Raw genomic sequence first — 22,258 nt, 5'->3', positions numbered from 1 at the left:
CTCTGCGCGTTATTCAAAAAGTTCTTTGGTGTGGGCCTTTTTTGAGACGAGTGCATCAGATCGCACCGCTGCTATTTGCAACATATGCCTCAAGCGTATCTCACGTGGGGAAAACATCTCCCGCTTGGGTACCACATGCTTGACCAGACATATGTTGACCTGCCATGCAGTTCGTTGGCAAGCGTATCTAAAAGACGCACACCAAAGAACAAAGAGGACCTCTCCTTGCTCCTCATCAGCTGAGATTTCCAACCCCACTAGACCTTCAGTCCTCTCTGAGACCTGCACTGAGAGGAATGAAGGTGTAGAATTAGGTGTGTCACAGCCAAGTACTTGTGGGCAATCTGCTTTTGGTACATCGACGTCAGATTGTACCAGGCAAATTTCCCTGCCCCAGCTGCTGTACTGCCGAAAGAAGTTTGCTCCCAGCCATCCACATGCCCAGCAGTTGAATGCTAGCTTGGCAAAATTGCTAGCACTTCAACTGCTGCCTTTTCAGTTGGTAGACTCTGCCCCCTTCCGTGAGTTTGTGGAATGTGCGGTTCCTCAGTGTCAGGTACCCCAACGCCACTTTTTCTCACGGAAGGCGATTCCGGCTCTCTACCGGCATGTGGAAGGCAATGTCCATGCCTCGCTGGACAGGGCGGTCAGCGGTAAGGTGCATATTACCGCTGACTCATGGTCCAGCAGGCATGGACAGGGACGTTACCTAAGTTTCATGGCGCATTGGGTGACTCTGCTGGCAGCTGGGAAGGATGCAGGACAAGGTGCAGTAGTGTTGGAGGTTGTTCCGCCACCACGCCTCCAAAATGCTAATGATTGTGACACACCTCTCTCCTCCACCCCCTCCTCCTCTTCTTCCTCCATGGCCTCTTCCTGTGATTTGTCCTCAGAACCAGCAGTGCTCTGTAGCCGGTCAAGGGGCTACGCAATTACGCAGGCCAAAAGATGCCATGCGGTGCTTGAGCTGGTGTGCTTGGGGGACAGGAGCCACACTGGGGCAGAGGTTCTGTCAGCTCTGCAGGGGCAGGTTCAGAGGTGGTTGACGCCACGCCAACTTAAGGCAGGAATGGTGGTTTGCGACAATGGCACCAACCTCCTCTCTGCCCTCCGACAGGGACAAATGACCCATGTGCCCTGTTTGGCTCACGTCCTTAACTTGGTGGTGCAGCGGTTCTTGGGTAGGTACCCGGGCTTACAGGATGTCCTGAGGCAGGCCAGGAAAGTCTGTGTGCATTTCCGCCAGTCATATAATGCCAGTGCTCGGCTGACGGACCTCCAAAAGGAGTTAAACCTGCCCAAGAACCGCCTAATCTGTGACATGCCCACCAGGTGGAACTCAACGTTGGCCATGCTGCAGCGGCTGCACACGCAGCAGAGGGCCATCAATGAGTACCTGTGCGACTATGGCACCAGGACAGGGTCAGGGGAGCTTGGTTTTTTTTTCCCCACGCCAGTGGGCCATGATCAGGGATGCACCATTTGAGGAGGCCACGAGGATGGTGAGCAGTGACAGTGCATGCATGAGTGACACTGCCCCCCTTGTCCACCTGTTGGAGCACACGCTGCGTGGAATAATGGACAGGGCACTTGAGGCAGAACAGAGGCAGGAAGAGGAGGACTTCCTTAGCTCTCAAGGCCCCCTTTATCCAGACAGTGTTCCTGCGTGCCCGCCGATCACACAGGAAGAGGACGAGGAGGAGGAGGAGGAAGATTGTGTCAGTATGGAGGTGGAGCCTAGCACTCAGCATCAGCAGCAGTCTTTAAGGGATCAGTCCCAAGAAACACATGGACTTGTACGTGGCTGGGAGGAGGTGGCTGCGGACCATGTCGTCCTTAGTGACCCAGAGGACTCCGGACCGAATGCCTCAGCAAACCTACTCTGCATGGCCTCCCTGATCCTGCAAAGCCTGCGTAAGGATCCTCGTATTCGTGGTATCAAGGAGAAGGACCAATACTGGCTGGCAACCCTCCTTGATCCACGTTACAAGGGTAAGGTTGCGGACACTATCTTGCCATCGCAGAGGGAGCAGAGGATGAAACATCTTTGGGAGGCCTTGCAGAAAGGTCTGTGCAACGCGTTCCCAGAGACTGGGAGGTTACAAACTCCTGTTTCTGGACAACGTGTTGCTGAGGCTTCGGTCAGTCAAAGAAGGAGCGGTGGAGAAGGTGGCCGTCTGACCGATGCGTTCAGACAATTTTTTGGTCCGCAGCTCCAAGGTATGATCGGTTCCAGCAACCATCGCCAGCGTCTGTTTTACATGGTGCAGGAATACCTAGGGGCAAGATCAGACTTGGACACCTTTCCCACCGAAAATCCTCTGGGTTACTGGGTCTTGAGGATGGATCACTGGCCAGAGCTTGCACAGTATGCAATTGAGCTACTGGCCTGTCCTGCATCCAGCTTTCTTTCGGAACGCACATTCAGTGCTGCTGAAGGCGTGGTAACCGATCACAGGGTGCGTCTGTCCACCGACTCGGTCGATCGACTGACCTTCATAAAAATGAATCAGTCTTGGATCACCACCAGCTACCAAGCACCTGATGCTGATGTAAACGAATAATTTTTTTTGAAATCACAGATCCCTTCAAAGACTGCCTATGCTGATGCTGAGTGACTATCCCTGAGTAATTATCCTCTTCCTCCTCAATCATCACGCTGATAGCTTGTAAGAACATTTTTGGTTCTGGGCGCCACCACCAGTGCCTAAGGCACAATTTTTCAGCCCCTGTTTAACAGGGGCGTGTAATTACAATTTTTTATGTAATACTTTGCAGCAGGGCTCGTTCCTGCATTCCAACTAGAGTGTCTGTGAGGGGTTGCAGTGTTGTGGCACCAGCACCAGTGCCTAAGGCCTAATTTTTCAGCTCCTGTTCAACAGGGGCATGTAATTACAATTCTTGATCTAATATTTCACAGCAGGGCCCTGTGAGGGCTTACAGTGTTGTGGCCACAGCAATACCTAAGGCCCAAATTTCTGCTGAGTATATAGGGCAGGACCCTACTTTCAAACATCTAACTTACAAACGACTCCTACTTGCAAACGGAAGGAGACAACAGGAAGTGAGATGAAATCTACCCCTAGGAAGGGAAATTCTCTCCTGTAAGAGTTAATATGGGAAAAACATTTCTCCTTTCCACTCATGCTTTCCAATCCGTGTTCCACAAAAAAACCCAAATTTTCAAAAAACATTTTTCATTGGGACAAAAAGTGAGGTGAAATCTTCTGAAGAGGAGGAAAGACAGCAAAACAAATGTCACAGGGGTGATAACCCTTCCCTATGTTTTCCAAAAAGCTTAAAAAAGATTTTTTGGCTGGAGCTAAACACGTTAAAAATGTACCCGTTCAAAATTACAAAGAGATTCTACTTAACAACAAACCTACAGTCCCTGTCTTGTTTGCACCGCCTGTATACTGCTGTTCAGAGTATATAGGGCCTGGTGGCCCCACACCTTTCCTTATTTTATTTGGGTGCGGGGTTCCCCTTAATATCCATACAAGACCCAAAGGGCCTGGTAATGGACTGGGGGGTACCCATGCCGTTTGTCTCACTGATTTTCATCCATATTGCCATGACCCGACATTACATTAAACCCGCAAGTAGTTTTAAATGAGATTTTTTCCTTTGAAAATGACATTTGGTGCAGGGACTGTTCTAAACACGGGAAACACGCGTCACTTTACAGGCATACTATAGACACCCCCCAGGTACGATATTTAACCACTTCCCGCCCGCCCTATAGCGGATTGACGTCCGGGAAGTGGTTGTGTTATCCTGACTGGGCGTCATATGACGTCCAGCAGGTTAACATGCCGCAGCGCGCCCCCGGGGGCGCGCATCGCGGCGATCGGTGGAGCGGTGTGTCAGTCTGACACACCGCTACACTGATCTTGGTAAAAAGCCTCCGGCGGAGGCTCTTTACCACGTGATCAGCCGTGTCCAATCACGGCTGATCACGCTGTCAATAGGAAGAGCCGTTGATCGGCTCTTCCTCACTCGCGTCTGACAGACGCAAGTAGAGGAGAGCCGATCGGCGGCTCTCCTGGCAGGGGGGGTCTGCGCTGATTGTTTATCAGCGCAGCCCCCCCGCAGATCACCCCACTGGACTACCAGGGATGCCACTAGGACCACCAGGGAACGGACAACGTGGATGGCCAGGTATGTACCCCATGGCCATCCACATGTGCCCAATCTGTGCCAATCAGTGCCCACAAATGGGCACTGATTGGCACTATTATGCCAAAGATCTGCCCAGCAATGCCCAGATCTGCCCAGCAATGCTATATCAGGGCCACCTGTCATTGCCCATCTGTGCCACCTGTCATTGTCCATCGGTGCCACCTGTCAGTGCCCATCTGTGCCCATCAGTGCCCACCTATCAGTGCCCATCAGTGCCACACATAAGTACCCATCAGTGCCACCCATATATGCCAATCAATGCCACCTACGAGTGGCCATCAGTGCCGCCTATGTGTGCCCATCGGTGCCACCTATGAGTGCCCATCAGTGCCACCTATCAGTGCTGCCTATCAGTGCCTATCAGTGCCCGTTAGTGCCACCTCATCAGTGCCACCTCATTGGTGCCACCTCATCGGTGCCCATCAGTGCCCATCAGTGCAGCTATATCAGTGCCCATTATTGAAGGAGAAAGCGTACTTTTTTACAAAAAAATTTAACAGAAACAAAGAAAAACTTGTTTTTTTTCGAAATTTTCGGTTTTTATTTTATTTGTTGCGCAAAAAATAAAAACCGCAGAGGTGATCAAATACCATCAAAAGAAAGCTCTATTTGTGGGAACAAAATGATAAAAAAATTGTTTGGGTACAGTGTAGCATGACCGCGCAATTGTCATTCAAATTGCAACAGCGCTGAAAGGTGAAAATTGGGCTGGGCGGGAAGGTGTCTAAGTGCCTGGTATTGAAGTGGTTAAAGGAATATTTCACTTTTTTTTTTTTTTACTTTAAGCATCATTAAAATCACTGCTCCCGAAAAAACGGCCGTTTTTAAAAGTTTTTTTTGCATTGATACATGTCCCCTGGGGTAGGACCCGGGTCCCCAAACCCTTTTTAGGACAATACCATGCAAATTAGCCTTTAAAATGAGCACTTTTGATTTCGAACGTTCGAGTCCCATAGACGTCAATGGGGTTCTAACGTTCGTGCGAACTTTCGGTCCGCTCGCAGGTTCTGGTGCGAACCGAACCGGGGGGTGTTCGGCTCATCCCTAGTGAGAAGAATGATCCTTACATTGGTGATCAGTGGGAAGAATGTTCCTTACATTGGTGATCAGTGAAAATTATATAAAGTAAATAAAAATAATTTTAAAAAAATTTAAAGCACCCCCATGACCCCTGCACACGCTCTATATGAAAAGCTTTATGTAGGACGAGCACATGTATGTAAACAAGCGTCTATAGACGCAAATGCTGGACACGGGAGTGCATCCGCAAGGTAACCCCCCCCCCCCAGACCGCTTCTCCTAGGGGGTTATCTGATGCGAGGAGGAGCCGCGAGAGCCACCCCCAGTAAGTATGCCACTCTGTGCAAAACAAGCTGCACAGTGGAGGTAAGTATGAAATGTTTGTTATTGAAAAAAAAAAACGAGCCTTTACAATCACTTTAATTTTGGAAATGTACTGTTGTTGCACTTTCTTTAATGTAATTCTGTGACGAACGCATGTAGTGTGGGCAGTGCAAAATTTAGGTGGGGATTTGTGTGGGTGTGGCTTGCGTGTGGGTGGGAACACATGAGCGGGGACAGGGGGCCCCAGGATCTCCTATTGCCTGGGGGCCCCATGAGTTGTCGGTCCGCCCCTGCCCAGCGAATTAAATTCAAAATACTAACCACAATATACAAAGCCATTCACAACTCTGCCCCCGAGCTACATCACCAATATTGCCTCCAAATATCACCCAAATCATCCTCTCCGCTCTTCACAAGACCTCCTCCTACTCTCAAGCTCTCTCATCTCCTCCTCTCATGCTCATCTCCAGGATTTCTCCAGAGCCTCTCCCATCCTCTGGAACTCGCTACCTCCACCTATCCGGCTCTATCCCCTACTCTTGCTACCTTCAGGCGATCCCTGAAAACTCATCTCTTCAGGGAAGCCTATCACGTCTCCAACTAATCTTCTACCACTTGCATCAGCTCATTCCCCACAGTTAGAACCTTTTGTACCACCTGCCCCAACCTATTAGATTGTAAGCTCTTCTGAGCAGGGCCCTCTTAATCCTCTTGTATTTTATTGTATTGTAACTGTATTGTCTCCTTTTATATTGTAAAGCGCTGCGTAAACTGTTGGCGCTATATAAATCCTGTATTATAATAATAATAAATCTAGGTATTTATTACCTCTCATCACAGTAATCCACAATGTACAGTCTGAGTGATCACAGACTAAAGAAATTCTTTTTCCTATGAACAGCAGGCTGATATATTGTGAGCCGAGCCTAGACACCGTAGTCACTGAAGTGGAGTTTAAAGTGATATTAAAGACAATTTTTTTTCTAATTACAAACATGTTATACTTACCTGCTCTTTTTAATGGTTTTGCACAGAGAGGCCCCGATCCTCCTCTTCTGGGGTCCCCCACCGGTGCTCTTGGCCCCTCCCTCCTGCCGAGTGCCTCCACAGCAAGCAGCTTGCAATGGGACACCCAAGCAGGCTCACTCCTGAGCCTATTGACACACAGAGCTGCAGCTCGGCTCCGCCCCCCCCCACTCTCCTCATTGGCTCACTGGCTGTGATTGACATCTGTCTCAGCCAATGAGGAGGGGGAGTCCCCGGAGAGCCAAGGCTCCTTTACATATCGATGAGATGGGGCTATTCACACACAGAGCTGCAGCTCGGCTCCGCCCCCCACTTTCCTCATTGGCTCACTGGCTGCGATTGACATCTGTCTCAGCCAATGAGGAGGGAGAGTCACCGGAGAGCCAAGGCTCTCTTACACATCGATGAGATGGGGCTCAGGTAAGTATGGGGGGTGCTGTACAGAGAAGGTTTTTTTTTTACCTTGGTGCATAGAATTCATGAAGGCAACAAACCTTGAGCTTATACAACCACTTTAAAAAGTGTTTGTTACCCCAATATTTCATATTCCTGATATGTGCCTGCTGTACCATGTACTTGTATGAGGAAGTCTCCAGTTCTCTTGGTATTGCTTCCTTTGTGTGAAATCCCTGGTGTTCCTGCCATTCCCTCTGCTTTCCTATTATAAACTGACCACACCAGGCAGGAGAGCACAGCGTGGTCAGTTCTCTAGCTATGCTGGGAACTTAGCCTGCTCAACTCCAATGATCAGACTTGTCCTAACTTGCCCCCCCCCCCCCCACACACACACAGCCTTTCACTGGGAAGCTCAGTGTGCTGCTGCTTCTCCTCCACCAGCTGCAGTGGCAGAGCCACCCCCCTAATCCATGCGTCCGACTCCTAATCTACATGCAGGGTGTCGGACGCATGGACTCCAATGTTTTTATTAATTTTTTTTAAGCATGTGATTAGAGCCTGAGGCTTTAATTGGCTTCAAAAAAGGGTGGGCTCGGGGCGCTACACCCAGTTGTGTGACAATAGTAAATTAATATTTTACTATTTTCTTCCTGATTCTCATCACGGCCAATCAGGAAGCATTCCTGTGACTCGATTGGTCAGGGAGTCTTAGGACACACTTCCTGTTTGCCCGGGAGGAGAATCAATGGCCCTGCCCTTCATTCCCTCTGGCTCCAAAGCAGTGGCGGCTGGTGCTCAAAATTTTTTGGGGGGGCGCAAACAAACTGAAAAATTCTGAAAAAAACCCCATCAATTGCAGCCTCACTGTGCCCATCAAACGCAGCCACTGTGCCCATCAATTGCCACTACTGTGCCATCAAACGCACTGTGCACTTCTAGGGTAAGGATCTGATCGGGAACAATCTGCCAGTGGGGGGTCCCCCGGTGATCGCTGAGTAGGATCTAGTAGTAGAGAGCTGCCCCAATACTGGGATCCATCTGTCAGTGGAGGACCTGTGAGCGCTGACTGAGATCGATCTGTCAGTGGAGAGTTCCCCCCTGTTGATCACTGCGGAATAATGGGGGCACTGCTAGAGGAGCTCGGCATCTGAGCGCTGCTCTAAGGGGTCTTCGTGTAAGTATTCTGCATGGCTCCCATTGCATCTGCATGGAAGATCTGTATCCGATCGTAGCACAGAGGTCTCAGGTGTGTTAGGTAAGATCTAAGGGTGCCCATACATACCTTGATTATTATAAGGTTCAGCAACTATTTAGGGCAGCATTACAGACACCCCCCCCCCGCTTGCTGGCTGGCTGACTGACTGCACTGGTGTCACTGGCAGCATGCCCCCCCCCCCCACCACGGGGCTCACAAGACTGGCAGTACAGTGGTACATCTGGCTCGCAGCAACAGTGGCACTGGCAGCAACCCACCCCCCCCACAGCGCTCACGGGACTGGCAGTACAACTGACTCGCAGGACTGGCTGCACCCCTCATTCTCCCCCCCCCCCTCCGGGAGGTCTGGCACTTACCGAGCTGTAGAGAGGATCATGCTGTGCCTCCACTCTCCTCTCCTCCACAGTGCGGGCAGCGGCGGCGGAGGTGTCCGCTCCTCAAGCTTCCTCTAGGCATCCAATAGGAACTCTTGGCGCTTTGGCCAATCAAGAGACAGGTCTCACTGACCTGCCTCCTGATTGGCGGGGAGGCACTGTAGTGTGAAAAATAGTGAAAATTAATTTGCTATGGTCACACAATTGGGTGGGATCAGGGCGCATTCTCTGCGCCCGAGCCCACCCTTTTTTGAAGCCTATTAGAGCCTCTGGCTCTAATCACCTGCTTCAAAAAGCAAAACCCCCGCCCACCCCCGCCATAGGAATCCATGCGTCCGGCGTCCTGAAAGGGGAAGGACGAATGGATAGGGAGGCAGCAACAGGAATGGGGGGGCGGCGCCCGTGCACCCTCAATGCACGGGCCGCCACTGCTCCAAAGGTAATGCCCTGATCGCTGCCATCCACTCCGTTTCCTGTTACGGGGGGGGTGGGCTTTTGGGGGGGGTGGGGGGTTGTTGCCCCCCGAACATATTAAGCACCTGCCGCCACTGCTTAGCTGTTATGCAGCTGACAACAGAGGGAATGTGATCACTTCTAAAAAAAGGGAAAAAGGGTATTTATAATTTTTTTTTTTTTTTTTTATATCTCAACACAAATGTTTTGCTTTTCATTTCTATTTTAAACTGAATGGGTTGTTTTACAAGGTGAACTTTTACAATTACTTTAAGGCTTTTTAATGATGAAGGGTGGAAGTATTTGACTGATAATGTTGCTGTATGTTGAAACATGTCATGGATTTATTTATGCAGATTTGTATCGGTAATAAAAGGTCCAATTTTGGGTTGTTTCTTGACCGGCTGATGCAATAACATACTTGCAAGGCAGCATTGTGGATTCCATTTGCTGTGACACAGGAAATAGCTGTGACCACATCTCTTATGACAGATGTAGCTCCGGATGTGGTAATAGAGGGAAGGTTCTTAGTTCTGTTTTGCACTCAAACTTCTAATTGAGGGCTCCTTTACACCAGAAACATCGTCAGATGCTATTTCCAGTACTCATTCCAGTACAAATTGAATGCAAATGAGAATTCTTTCATTCATTTTCTCTTGTGTTTGGCGGCTGGGAGTATATATGGCTTAATCCTTTAACCATTCTAAATTGACATCTTTCCGTGATGAATATCCCTTTTTCTATGTGACCTAGGGGAGACGCATCGGTCTTCCGACTGCTCCGTTCCCTGTTGGGGTGACTTTGGTCTGTGACTGGGGCTCCATCTGGTGGTTCTGTCAGGGCTGGGCTCAGCCCTTCCTTTTCAGAGCTGGATGCTCAGCTGTCTGCTGATTGCCAGCTCCTATCTCTCCACAGTGACTCACCTGTTGATGATATCCTGCTCGTCAGTCCTGCCTACTTAAAATGGATGTAGACCCAGTGTCATCCTTTCTAAACTATTGCCATTGGGGTTATCTATAAAGATATACATGCCTCCTGAATGTATCTTTACCTGTCAAATGTCTCCCCTCTGTCTCTTATGAGACCCGAAAAACTGCATATTCTGTGGGCGGGTCTGTTGTCTGGAGCTCGGTGGGTGGAGTCGTGATGTCAGTAGACTCCCCGCCCACCTCTACACTCCCCTTGTCAATATGCATTTTCTCCTGTGTATTTCTTACACTGAACTTCTGCTATGATCTCTAACATCCAGTGAAAAGACAGGAAAGTAACCACATGACTTCAGCATGCCAAATCATGGTGAGGTGTGGAACAGACAATCCTTGCAGAGCTGCTGAAGAAAGGAGTGGGAGGGAATTAAAAAATACTGCATGTCTTAGGCTATTTCAAGAGATATATAAATCCCCTGTCACTCACAGCAAGGGGGAGGATTTGACAAAGGTTTTCTCAGTTTGTCAAGATTTATCTCACTGAACAATAAAATAGGATTGTTTAGAGATGGATTAACTCTGTGTGGCAAGACTGGGCTCAAATGATAGGAAATCTTATACTCTACAGTATGCTATAAAAAAAAAAATTATAATAATAATAATAATAATTCGGGTTTACATCCACTTTAAGCCGTCCAGCCCAAATGATCTCTGCCTTCGCCTTGGTCACATCTCTAGAGACACTCTCCTGTGTTCCTGTTAAAGACTTGCTTGGCTGACATTTCTTCTGGCTCCAGATCCTGCCTGCTGTTCTACTACACTGGTCTCTGGGTCCCTGACGTTTTGCCTTGTCTGACTATCCGTTCCGGTTCCTGAACTCTGGCTATGTTTTGACTATGTTTACTCTGTTTACTTTATTTTATTATTATTAAACAAGTGTGATTTAACTGTACAGTCAAAGTGTACATGTGTAACTGTACAAAGTGCACATCCCAAACATCTTCTCAATAGTCTGCCATTATCTCAGTTTATGAGAGTTTCACGTATCTGTTCTGCTGAAGATGACAAACTACAGCAACATAACAAGATGTATAACAAGTTTTGGGAAAGGGGGTATCCTGCAGAAGTTCTTGACCATGCATTAACCAAGATTAGGACCACTCGCACCAAGCCCTCTGGGCCTTTGGATCGACCATTGTTCATCCACACATTCAACCGCGAGTCTGACCACATCAAACAGGCCATGATGAAAAACATATTCTACAAGCCGACAACGCATTGGCATATGAGCTTAAAACAATGCTCCTAATTGCACATAGACGCAACAAAAAACTTCATGATTTTCTCGTACAAGCTGGTCCCAGACAAAAATATGCCAACTGTACCGAGGATTTTCCAGAAGACCGGCTGCTACAAAAAAGGAGGTTTCAAAAACACAGAAACGACAGTAGACTCGCCCTGTCTGTCTAAAACAGAGGAGGATATGCTGATCAATCTTAAAGCGGAGTTCCAGTCCCCCAAGTCAAATTTTTGTTTTAAACGCCGTTGTCATTTGTTCAATTTTATCTGGCACATTTAGCTAGTGCCTATAGTGTATTCCGGTTAATTTCAGTTTAAAATAAAGAAAGACTACTTTAATCTCGGAAGCTGGCAGGGGCCATGTCCATTGTGGGCATCTAAAGCCCTCTTGTATCTATTTCCGGGACTAGGTGCAGCTGGATTCCCAGCATGCACCTCCCGATCTCGGGCCTGCGCAGTAATGTCACCGCACAGCGCTCCATCCTCCTGACACGTTGCCACAGCAACGGTCTGGAAATAATGCGAGATTTCGTCACTAGGCATTTCGCAAGGACTCCAGAGAGGCCCGGAGCTAAGTGAAACGATCGGTGCAGGGCCGGCATGACAGTGCTGGGGATGGCACAGTTATTATTGGAAGAGAGAGTATGGTCCTTTAAGGATAAGGGAGGGGCTGAGGGAGCAGTGAGGGGAAGTAGAACAGGAGGGGGGAAGTGATGTCATTCGAAGAGCGGCGGAGGAAGAAGATTCCCACCCACCCGCCCTGAGTTTTTTGGCAGTTTTTTGGTTTCCTTGAATAGGATTTCTCAAGTTACATGTATGAAACATGTTGTACCCATCCAGGGGATGGGGGTTGGTTATGGTACCCATCCATTGGATGGGGAGTTTTGCTGGTACCCATCCATGAAGGTTGGGTATTGAAGTGGTGTACTTTCAGGCTATGTAGGGCTTGGAGGAGGTAAAATGGTTTTGGTCACCGGAAGTTAGGGTACTGCCGAGTCAGGGGTTCCCGACTGGTAGGTTCAAGAAAAGAATTGTTTACAGTGACCATGGTGACAGTTGTTTACTGAAAGTTTCACAATAAAGTATTATTAAAAGTTACGGTTATTTATGTTATATATTTATGGTAATTTATATTTTAATAAAGAAATTTAAGGCCGTGAGGCCATTTACTCCAAAAACTAGTTTGAGTCGTTTATGATGTTTTTGGAGGGAGGGTATGTGGGGTAAGGTAAAATAGTAGGAGACTGGGCTTAAACCCCTACAGTATCATGGGTTACATGACGCCATCCCAGGAGCCCTCGCGAATCGCCTGGTGACATAATTGCCCATGCGGACACTGCCGAAAGTGCCGGAGAAAGAAGAATATAAAAAGGTATTTCCGTTTAAAATTTAAAAAAAAAGAATTTGTATTGGGAAAAGGATGCTCAGAGGGGATTGTCAAACATAGACATCAAATACACAAACTAAGGGGCATGGTCATTGAACAGATCCAACAGCCCATTAGAGGCGGTGATGACCATGACCGTCAACTGCTACAACGTGAAGTCTATTGGATTCATACCCTGGGCACGGTCCATCCTGGAGGACTCAATGCCAACCTATCATTTACATGCTTCTTAAATGAGATAGCTGACCTGTGTTCTTGACTTGAACGATGATCAAACTAATTTCCTTTGACCTTGGAGTCCTTTTTCTTTCATTTGTTCCTTTTTTCCTTTTAAATCTTCTGTTTGTCTGGGTGATGGCCTGATGACAAACCTATGGCGACTAATTATGGGATTACTTTTTACCTGCTGTGATCATTTCACTTATATGTTTCCCTGCATATAATGGTCCTTGAGATTAATTTTGAACGTAGTAGAATAGGTCTCTTGCATCCAGGTTCTGACACCTCCCCCCCTTCTTTTCCTCCCGACTCCCTCTTCCCCCCTTTTCATCGCTCCTCCCCCCCCCCCCCCCAATTCTTCCTCTTCTTTTTCTTTCCTTTATTTCTTCTTATTTTTCCTCTTTTTCACTCTTTTTTTATTTATCTTCATTTTTCCTCTCTTTTTTTCCCTCTTTTTTCTTATTTCCTTCTTTTCTTCTTTTTTTTCTCTTTCCTTTTTTTTTCCATCCATTTTTATTTATATTTTTATCTTTATTTATGTTTAAATTTATTTATATTAATTTTTATTATTATTTATATTTATTTATATGTATTATTATTTATTTTTCTTTACTTTTATTTATTTATTATCACCACTATGGATTTCTCTTTTCTTTTTCTCTCCTCTCTACATCCTCCTCCTTTTCTTGACCTAGTTTACTAAACCCTTATTTATTCATATCTTTCTTTGTTTTCTGATTACTCCTTGGTCCCAATCTTTTTCTTCCTTTTCATGTTTCTCTCTCTTTCTTTTTTCTGTTTTCACTTCCTGTTCTCCCCTCCCTGTTCTACTGCCGCTTTGACGGCTGTATCCCTCTTCACTCACTCATGTTCCTCACATTCACTTCCCCTCCCTACTGTCCTTGATTGGATGCAATTGCCCTTGATGGGCGGAATCCGCAGACGTCATCCGTTTCCATGACATCGACGCCCCCAGCACTGCAGCGTCCTTTGTTACTCGACTAACGCCGGCGCATGGCGCATGCGCGGCCAGTGATGACTGTTATAATCCAAGCCGACTTGCAAGCATTTATCCCCACACTGGCGCTGATCTGGGGCTGGACGGGGTTCGCCTGGCGTCACACGTTTCCAAGGCATTGGCGGCGTTCTGCCGAGAAAGTTTCCCCGGCGGATAAGGACTCCCCTGTACTGCGCAGGCGCAGCGCTTGCGCAGTACGAGCCGCCGAAAATAGCCGAAGCTGAACACCTGTGAGACAGCTTTGTTCGCCATGCTTCGGGCATGGCCTCGCTTCGCTCTGCATATTTTATTTTTTACTCAATGTCCGCTTGGATGGTGGGGCTTGAACCTGGACTCAGTGCTCAGGCGCCGTGTAGAGCTGACGATCAGCTGTTCAACTTCGGAGACCTTCGGTGGCTCATACTGCGCAAGCGCTGCCCCTGCGCAGTACAGGGGGGGTCCTTATCCGCCGGGGGAACTTTTTCAGCAAGACACCGGCTCCAGCACTGCAGCGCCCCCCGTCGCTTGGTTGCCGCTGCCGCATTGCGCATGCGCGACCGCCGATCGCAGCCATGATCTGTCCTGCAACTATTGATTCCTGCACTGGCGCTGATCTATAGCCAGATCGTGCGTTGTGTAATGATGCTCCCTAGCAACAGGTCTGTTCTCACAGTGACTAATGATCCAAATCACCAAGTCCATTATGACAATACACAGGTAGTGACAGTATGTTTTTGGCAACTCCTTTTTTTATACGTTTTTTAAATCTTTGATATTGTGCTTATTTTGTTGAGTCTTTTGGCGGGATTTGTGACGTCATACCTGTCTGGGGGTGGGAGGAGTTTTGGTTTTCTTTTTCTGATTGGTTCTTTTGACTGTTACTCCACGTTTATCACATGCCTGACGAAGGGGTCCTGTGTGACTCCGATACGTTGCATTCCCCTTGTGTTGTGATCATGAAATAAACTATCCGTTTGGACGCTACTTTGTGTCGATCCATGGTGTGCTGACAAATATCTACTTTTTAACTGTACTTCTGTCTCAGTCTGATTCATGGTTTCTCAAAAGGTTCCCTCCTTCCTCATTTGCAGGCACACTTTCAGTGGTCTGTCTCGGTTATTTCCTTCCACTCTTGAGCCATGATTCCCATTTGCTATACCATTAGCACACAGGAGTAACATTGCAAAATCTGGAATTGAATAACCTACTGTCCTTGAAGAAGACTTCAATTATGTCTGTTGAAACGTGTTGGGTTTCCTCTGTCCCACTTTGGACAGTTGATCTCTAGGTTATTCCAAAGATTTGACGCTTTTATACACACAATGTGTTTGTTACATGTGATCCATCTTTTTACATACAGTCGTGCTCATAAGTTTACATACCCTGGCAGAATTTATGATTTCTTGGCCATTTTTCAGAGAATATGAATGATAACACAAAAACATTTATTTCACTCATGGTTAGTATTTGGCTGAAGCCATTTATTATCAATCATCTGTGTTTACTCTTTTTAAATCATAATGACAATAGAAACTACCCAAATGAACCGGATCAAAAGTTTACATACCCTGGTGATTTTGGCCTGATAACATGCACACAGTTGACACAAAGGGGTTTGAATGGCTATTAAAGGTAACCATCCTCACCTGTGATGTGTTTGCTTGTAATTAGCATCCTTCATCCAGTGCTGCACTGACGTTTCTGGATTCTGAGTCATGGGGAAAGCAAAAGAATTGTCAAAGGATCTGCGGGAAAAGGTAGTTGAACTGTATAAAACAGGAAAGGGACATAAAAAGATATCCAAGGAATTGAGAATGCCAATCAGCAGTGTTCAAACTCTAATCAAGAAGTGGAAAATGAGGGGTTCTGTTGAAACCAAACCGCGGTCAGGTAGACTAACCAAAATTTCAGCCACAACTGCCATGAAAATTGTTCGAGATGCAAAGAAAAACCCACAAATAACTTCAGGTGAAATACAGGACTCACAAAAACATGTGGTGTGGCTGTTTCAAGATGCACAATAAGGAGGCACTTGAAGAAAGATGGGCTGCATGGTCCAGTCGCCAGAAGAAAGCCATTACTATGCAAATGCCACAAAGTATAGCACTTATAATACGCCAAACAGCACAGAGACAAGCCTCAAACCTTCTGGCACAAAGTAATTTGGAGAGATGAGACCAAAATTTAGCTTTTTGGCCACAACCATAAATGCTACATTTGGAGAGGAGTCAACAAGGCCTATGATGAAAAGTACGGAGGTGGATCGCTGATGTTTTGGGGATGTGTGAGCTACAAAGACACAGGAAATTTGGTCAAAATTGTTGGCAAGATGAATGCAGTATGTTATCAAAAAATACTGCAGGAACATTTGCATCAGCCATGAAGCTGTGCATGGGACGTACTTGGACATTCCAACATGAAAATGATCCAAAACACAAGGTCAAGTCGACCTGTCATTGGTTACAGCAGAATAAACTGAAGGTTCTGGAGTGGCCATCTCAGTCTCCTGACCTCAATATCATTGCGCAACTCTGGGGAGATCTCAACACACGGTATTAAGAACTGGGATATGTAAACTTTTGATCAAGGTCATTTGGGTAGTTCTGTTGTCATTATGATTTAAAAAAAAAATTTAAAAAGAGTAAACACAGTTGATTGATAATAAATGGTTGCAGTCAAACACTAACCATGAGTGAAAGAAAAGTTGCTGATGAGCACTGCACAGTGAGGCTGCATTTCATGGGCACAGTGAGGCTGCAACTGATGGAGCACAGTAAGGCTGCAACTGATGGAGCACAGTGAGGCTGCAACTGATGGAGCACAGTGAGGCTGCAACTGATGGAGCACAGTGAGGCTGCAACTGATGGAGCACTGTGAGGCTGCAACTGATGGAGCACTGTGAGGCTGCAACTGATGGAGCACTGTGAGGCTGCAACTGATGGAGCACAGTGAGGCTGCAACTGATGGAGCACAGTGAGGCTGCAACTGATGGAGCACAGTGAGGCTGCAACTGATGGGGCACAGTGAGGCTGCAACTGATGGGGCACAGTGAGGCTGCAACTGATGGGGCACAGTGAGGCTGCGACTGATAGGGCACAGTGGCTGCATTTGATGGTTTTTTTTTCAGAATTATTTCAGTTTGGTTGCAATCCCCCCCCCCCAAAAAAAAAAAAAAAATTGAGCACCAGCCACCACTGCTTTTCCTGACTTCTATATGGTTTAATAACACAATATGATATGTTGTATAAGCAGATGAGCTGCAAGGTACTGTTGTGTGTCCTGAGTTCCCTGGGTCTTTGGCCTGAACCCAGTGACATACAGGTGCCAGTGCACCAACGGCTACATTTTAAGAGCTCAAAAGATCAAACAGAGGGAAGACAGTGAAAAGAAAGTTAAAAAAAAAAAAAAAAAAAGAAGAAGAGGTGATGCAGGGGACAAAAACGGTGCCACATACCTTTTAAATATGCTATGTTCCAAGATTCACAGCAGTTCAATCAAGGGTACCCCATGAAAAGAGGAAGGGAAAGTGTCATTCTCAGGGTTTGCATCAAGATCCTTTATTCAGAAAAGGAACAGGCTATATAAAACCTTTCGCTCTCCCATTTTCCCTGGATAGGGTATTTAACATATTGCTAATGGTTAGCAACAGGACGTCTGGGATGGGTATTGAGAAGTGCCTAGTACATAAGTTCATAAAACTCAGAGGTCCTTTAAAAATGTTTATTTGGTAAGAAAATCAAATAAAGCCAACACATTTTAGGGAAAAGGTCTCCCCCTTCTTTAGGGTTTGAGCAGTGAATGTTATTAGGATCATGATGAAATGCAATTGGAGACCTCTGTTAGGTTTTGATAAAGATGGTCATATCTTAACGACACTATGAACTGCTGGCAGCAAGAAAACCTGGAAGCTCAGTTCCTGAAGGCAGTCCAAGTTATGAAAAGTATAGAGACCCCTGCATAGCAACAAGAAGGAACAAATTGTTACTATGGTGGCTTTGTACTGCTGTGGTGGTGATCATGTACAATGGCTTGGTGCTTTCTCTGATCACCACCACAGTAGTATAATGTTACCAGACCACACCAGTCACAGTGTTCCTGATCATTGTCACATAAAATCCATAGAAAGTATCAAAACATAATCGCGATACAGATAGAAAGCAGCAAGGTTGATGCATTTCACCAAAAATTTTGCTTAGTCATAACCTAAGACAAATAACTAAGCTAAGTTTTTCGTAAAACGCGTCAGAATTGCTGCTTTCTGTCTGTATTGTGATTATGTTTTGATACTTTCTATTAATTTTATGTGCCAATGATCAGGAGCACTGTGAATGAAACCCCTCCCCCCCGGTTTGGACGGTCGAGTCTGGAGCACTATGGCGGGCATCACGGGTTGCGGCCATCATGGGCGGCTTCCTCTTCCCCCTGCTCTCCTCCACGGGCATCATGGGCAGCAGGCATCATGGGTGGCTTCCGTCTACTCCTCCTTCTCTGAGGCCAATCGGGACGCTTCTCCTTTCGGCCAATCAGAAAACGGGTCTCAGACTATTCGCTATAGTCACACAACTGAGTGGGCTCAGTTCGCAGTGATCTGCGTCCCAAGCCCGCCTCTGGCTCTAATCACGTGCTTCAAAAAAAAGCCCCTCCGCATTGGAACTCATGCATCCGGCGTCCTGGATGAGTGGGCGGCGCCCGTGTGCCCTAAATGGACGGGCCGCCCCTGGTCACAGTGTTCCTGATCCAATGTAGAAGAGAAGGTGACCGCACTCCACATTGCAGAGGATGATATTCTTTATTCCATAAAATCAATATAAAATATCAAAGCATAATCACGATACAGATAGAAAGCAACAAGGTTGACGCGTTTCACGAAAAAAACGCTTTTTGAAGAAAGATTTTTTTATTTGCACATTTTTATAACAGAAACTAAGGAATACGTGTTATCTTGGTCTTTTTTCCTTTATATAGCAGGGGAAAAAAAGAAACCCAGTAGTAACTAGAAAATGCATTTCCTGGGGAAAATACGTGGGAATGCTGAATAGCTAAATTGCTAAAACGGCCGCCATCAAAACTGCCCCATCAGAATTGCCCCATCAAAATTGTCCCCATTAAAACTGCCCATCATATTGCCACCATCAAAACTGCCCCATCAGAATTGCTCCATCAAAATTGTCCCATCATATTGCCACCATCAGAATTGCCCCATCAAAACTGCCCCATCATATTGCCACCATCAAAACTGCCCCATCAGAATTGCCCCATCATATTACCACCATCAAAACTGCCCCATCATATTGCCACCATCAAAACTGCCCCATCAGAATTGCCCCATCATATTACCACCATCAAAACTGTCCCATCATATTGCCACCATCAAAACTGCCCCCATCATATTGCCATCAAAACTGCCCCATTAGAATTGCCCCATTAAAATTGTCCCCATCAGAATTGCCCCATCAAAACTAAAAGTAATTTTTTTTTTCAAAAGTAATTTTTTTTTCAAAAATATATATATTTTTTTTTTTCAAAAATAATTTTTTTTTTTTTCAAAAATATTTTTTTTTTTTCAAAAATGATTTTTTTTTTCAAAAATAATTTTTTTTTCAAAAATAATTTTCTTTTTCAAAAATGATTTTTTTTTTTCAAAAATATATTTTTTTTTTTCAAAAATTTTTTTTTTTTCAAAAATATTTTTTTTTCAAAAATATTGTTTTTTTTTTCAAAATTATTTTTTTTTTCAAAAATATATATTTTTTTTTCAAAAATATTTTTTTTTTTTCAAAAATATTTTTTTTTTTTCAAAAATAATTGCTGAATAGCTAAATTGCTAAAACGACCGCCATCAAAACTGCCCCATCATACTGCCATCAAAACTGCCCCATCATATTGCCACCATCAAAACTGCCCCATCAGAATTGCCACCATCAAAACTGCCCCATCATATTGCCACCATCAAAACTGCCCCATCAGAATTGCCCTATCAAAACTGCCCCATCATATTCCTCTATTATAAATCAGTACATGGTGTGTCTGTCCCCTCCCCCCGGGCTCTGTAATCAGAGCTGAGATGCTCCAGCCACCTCCCCCCCTGTGTATAACAGAAGCTTTGGTAACCATGGCAACAAAACAAACAGTACACTCTGATTAATGGCTAAAATTTCCTGAAATGACCTCTAAACAAAAAGCTTTTTCTCAAAAAGTGTAAAAGATATCAAACTGAAAAGATAAAGCCAGATAGCTGAATATTTTGTGAACATTTTAAAGTTTGTTTGGCGTCTCTAGGTGAAAGTATGAAGGAGCTGAAACTTTTGGGAGCGGAAGAAGATTTTAAGTTTCTCAAGCATGCTCCCATTGACTTCAATGTTAAAAAAAAGTGATAAAAAGCTTAACATTTTAAAAAGTATAAATGGTAGAAAAAAAGTTGAAAAAGAGCACACCTCAGCTAAAAGAGACGAACATTTTGATAGTTGAATGGTTTTAATAGCTGAAAGTATGCAGAAGTTACGCATTACCGAAAAACGTACGGAATAAGAAGAAAAATAATAAAAAAACGAACAACAATAGTGGGACTGCTAAAGCATTCCCACTAATTAAATACCCCCTAAAAAAAACTATTTGTGTGAAAAATGTTATAAAAATTCATATGGGTACAGTGTTGCATGCCTGAGTTTTTGTCATTAAAAGTGTGACAGCGCTGAAAACGGAAAAAATGGCCTGGGCTGGAAGGGGGTCAAATGATGATAAAACAAATCCATTAAAAGATATGTAAGCCACAAATTCCACCTAAGATGTATACTGTAAATGTAACACACTCCCAAAGTGTTTTGCTGGCCGCTTCTTCAAGATAAGTTATACACTGTGGAAAAACATAGAATCCAAAAGAATATATACAGTATAGCATAACACCTGAAAAAAATACAAATATTTTAATAGGTTATAATAGTGAATAGTATAACAGTATATAGCTATTTACATGGTAAGAAAGAAAGAAAAATACTTTTATTTTTATGTTTCCACAATGCAGCACCTATCCTGAGGAAGCAACCATGGCCAAACTTATTTATAGTGCATGCTATATTTGCAGTTTACATCAGGATTTTTGTCTTACCTATCTTTTTTAATGAATTTAAAGTATCATCATTTTATTCTGTATATACAATAAACTTTTATCTGACTTTTGGTTAGAGGGTGGCTACATTCTTTGTCCATGGTCACACTGTATATAGGAATGTAGTCACCCTCTCGCTCACTCCTACGTCCTAAGACTCTCTGGCCAATCAAGTCTCAGGACCCGCTTCCTGATTGACCAAGAGGAGAAGCAGGAAGACATTTGTGAATATAAATTCGCTATTGTCACACAACTTGGTGGGCTCAGTGTGCAGTGCTCTGCACCCCAAGCCCCCCCCCCCTTTTTTAAGCCAATTAGACCCTCAGGCTCTAATCATGTGCTTAAAAAAAACAAAACATTGAAATCCATGCGCCCAGCACCCTGCATGGAGATTAGGGGACGGGCGCATGGATTAGGGGTTTCAGAAGGTCCTGGTAGAAAGGTATGACACACCAGTACAAATCCCTTTCTCCACTGGAGACATGGACCTCTACACAGGTTGTAAAAATAAATCCCACCACCCTCTGCTCTTATTTGTGGGGGTGGTTATTTATGACTCAGCATTGACAACATGGGATCCTCCAGCTGAAGAGAACTATAGGTGACATTGTGGGGTTGTAGTACTCAGACAGGTGGACACAGAATGTCCAGTTATCCAAGTCAAGCCTCTGTCCTGGGGTCACCTCTGGTGTTGTATCTTCTTCCACTCTATCTGCTGTCTGACATGAAATGTGGTGAGCTGAGGGAGTGGGTAGGGTTACAGCACTCAATAGCTGAAGAGGCAGCAGGAGGCGGAGGAATTTGTCTCATGAGTCACTCCCTCTATTTCATACTGGGTGGCCCCTATATGGGTGGAGTTAGAATGAATCATGCTATTGTTTGGGCAACTACCAGCTAGTTACCACTAATTACCGTCACAGACATTGACAGACAAGAGTAAAAATCATGGGTTCTTACAAACTGTCCATGAATGAACAGACAGTTGGCAACCCTGATTAGTGGGGCCAAATCAACATTCATTTTTACCACAGTTATGAGAAAACTGAAAGGAGCAGGGTGTAAAATTTTGAAATTTTAAAAGCAAATAACATTTTTAGGCTTCAGGACAATTTTCATGAAGTCATTGAATATATGAATACATGTTTGTAGAAGTGCTTGTATAAGAAAATCTACTAGTTTATCTGATTCTTCATGTATTGAATTGTATTTGTACTGTCTGCCCTCATGTTGTAAAGCGCTGTGCAAACTGTTGGCGCTATATAAACCCTGTATAATAATAATAATAATAATAATAATAATAATAATAATAATAGTGTAAGGGAAGCCTAACACTT

The 22,258-nt window shown here is 45.1% G+C and overlaps 1 protein-coding gene across 1 annotated transcript in view; it reads left to right on the top strand.

The window, feature by feature from the left end:
- LOC141116718 (uncharacterized) overlaps positions 1-22,258 on the top strand; it is a 164,129-nt gene that overhangs the window by 48,253 nt on the left and 93,618 nt on the right. The window lies entirely within an intron of this gene.

This window comes from Aquarana catesbeiana, linkage group LG13 (assembly GCF_042186555.1).
Source record: "Aquarana catesbeiana isolate 2022-GZ linkage group LG13, ASM4218655v1, whole genome shotgun sequence".
Lineage (NCBI taxonomy): Eukaryota > Metazoa > Chordata > Amphibia > Anura > Ranidae > Aquarana > Aquarana catesbeiana.
This window is presented reverse-complemented; position numbering and strand designations above follow the sequence as displayed.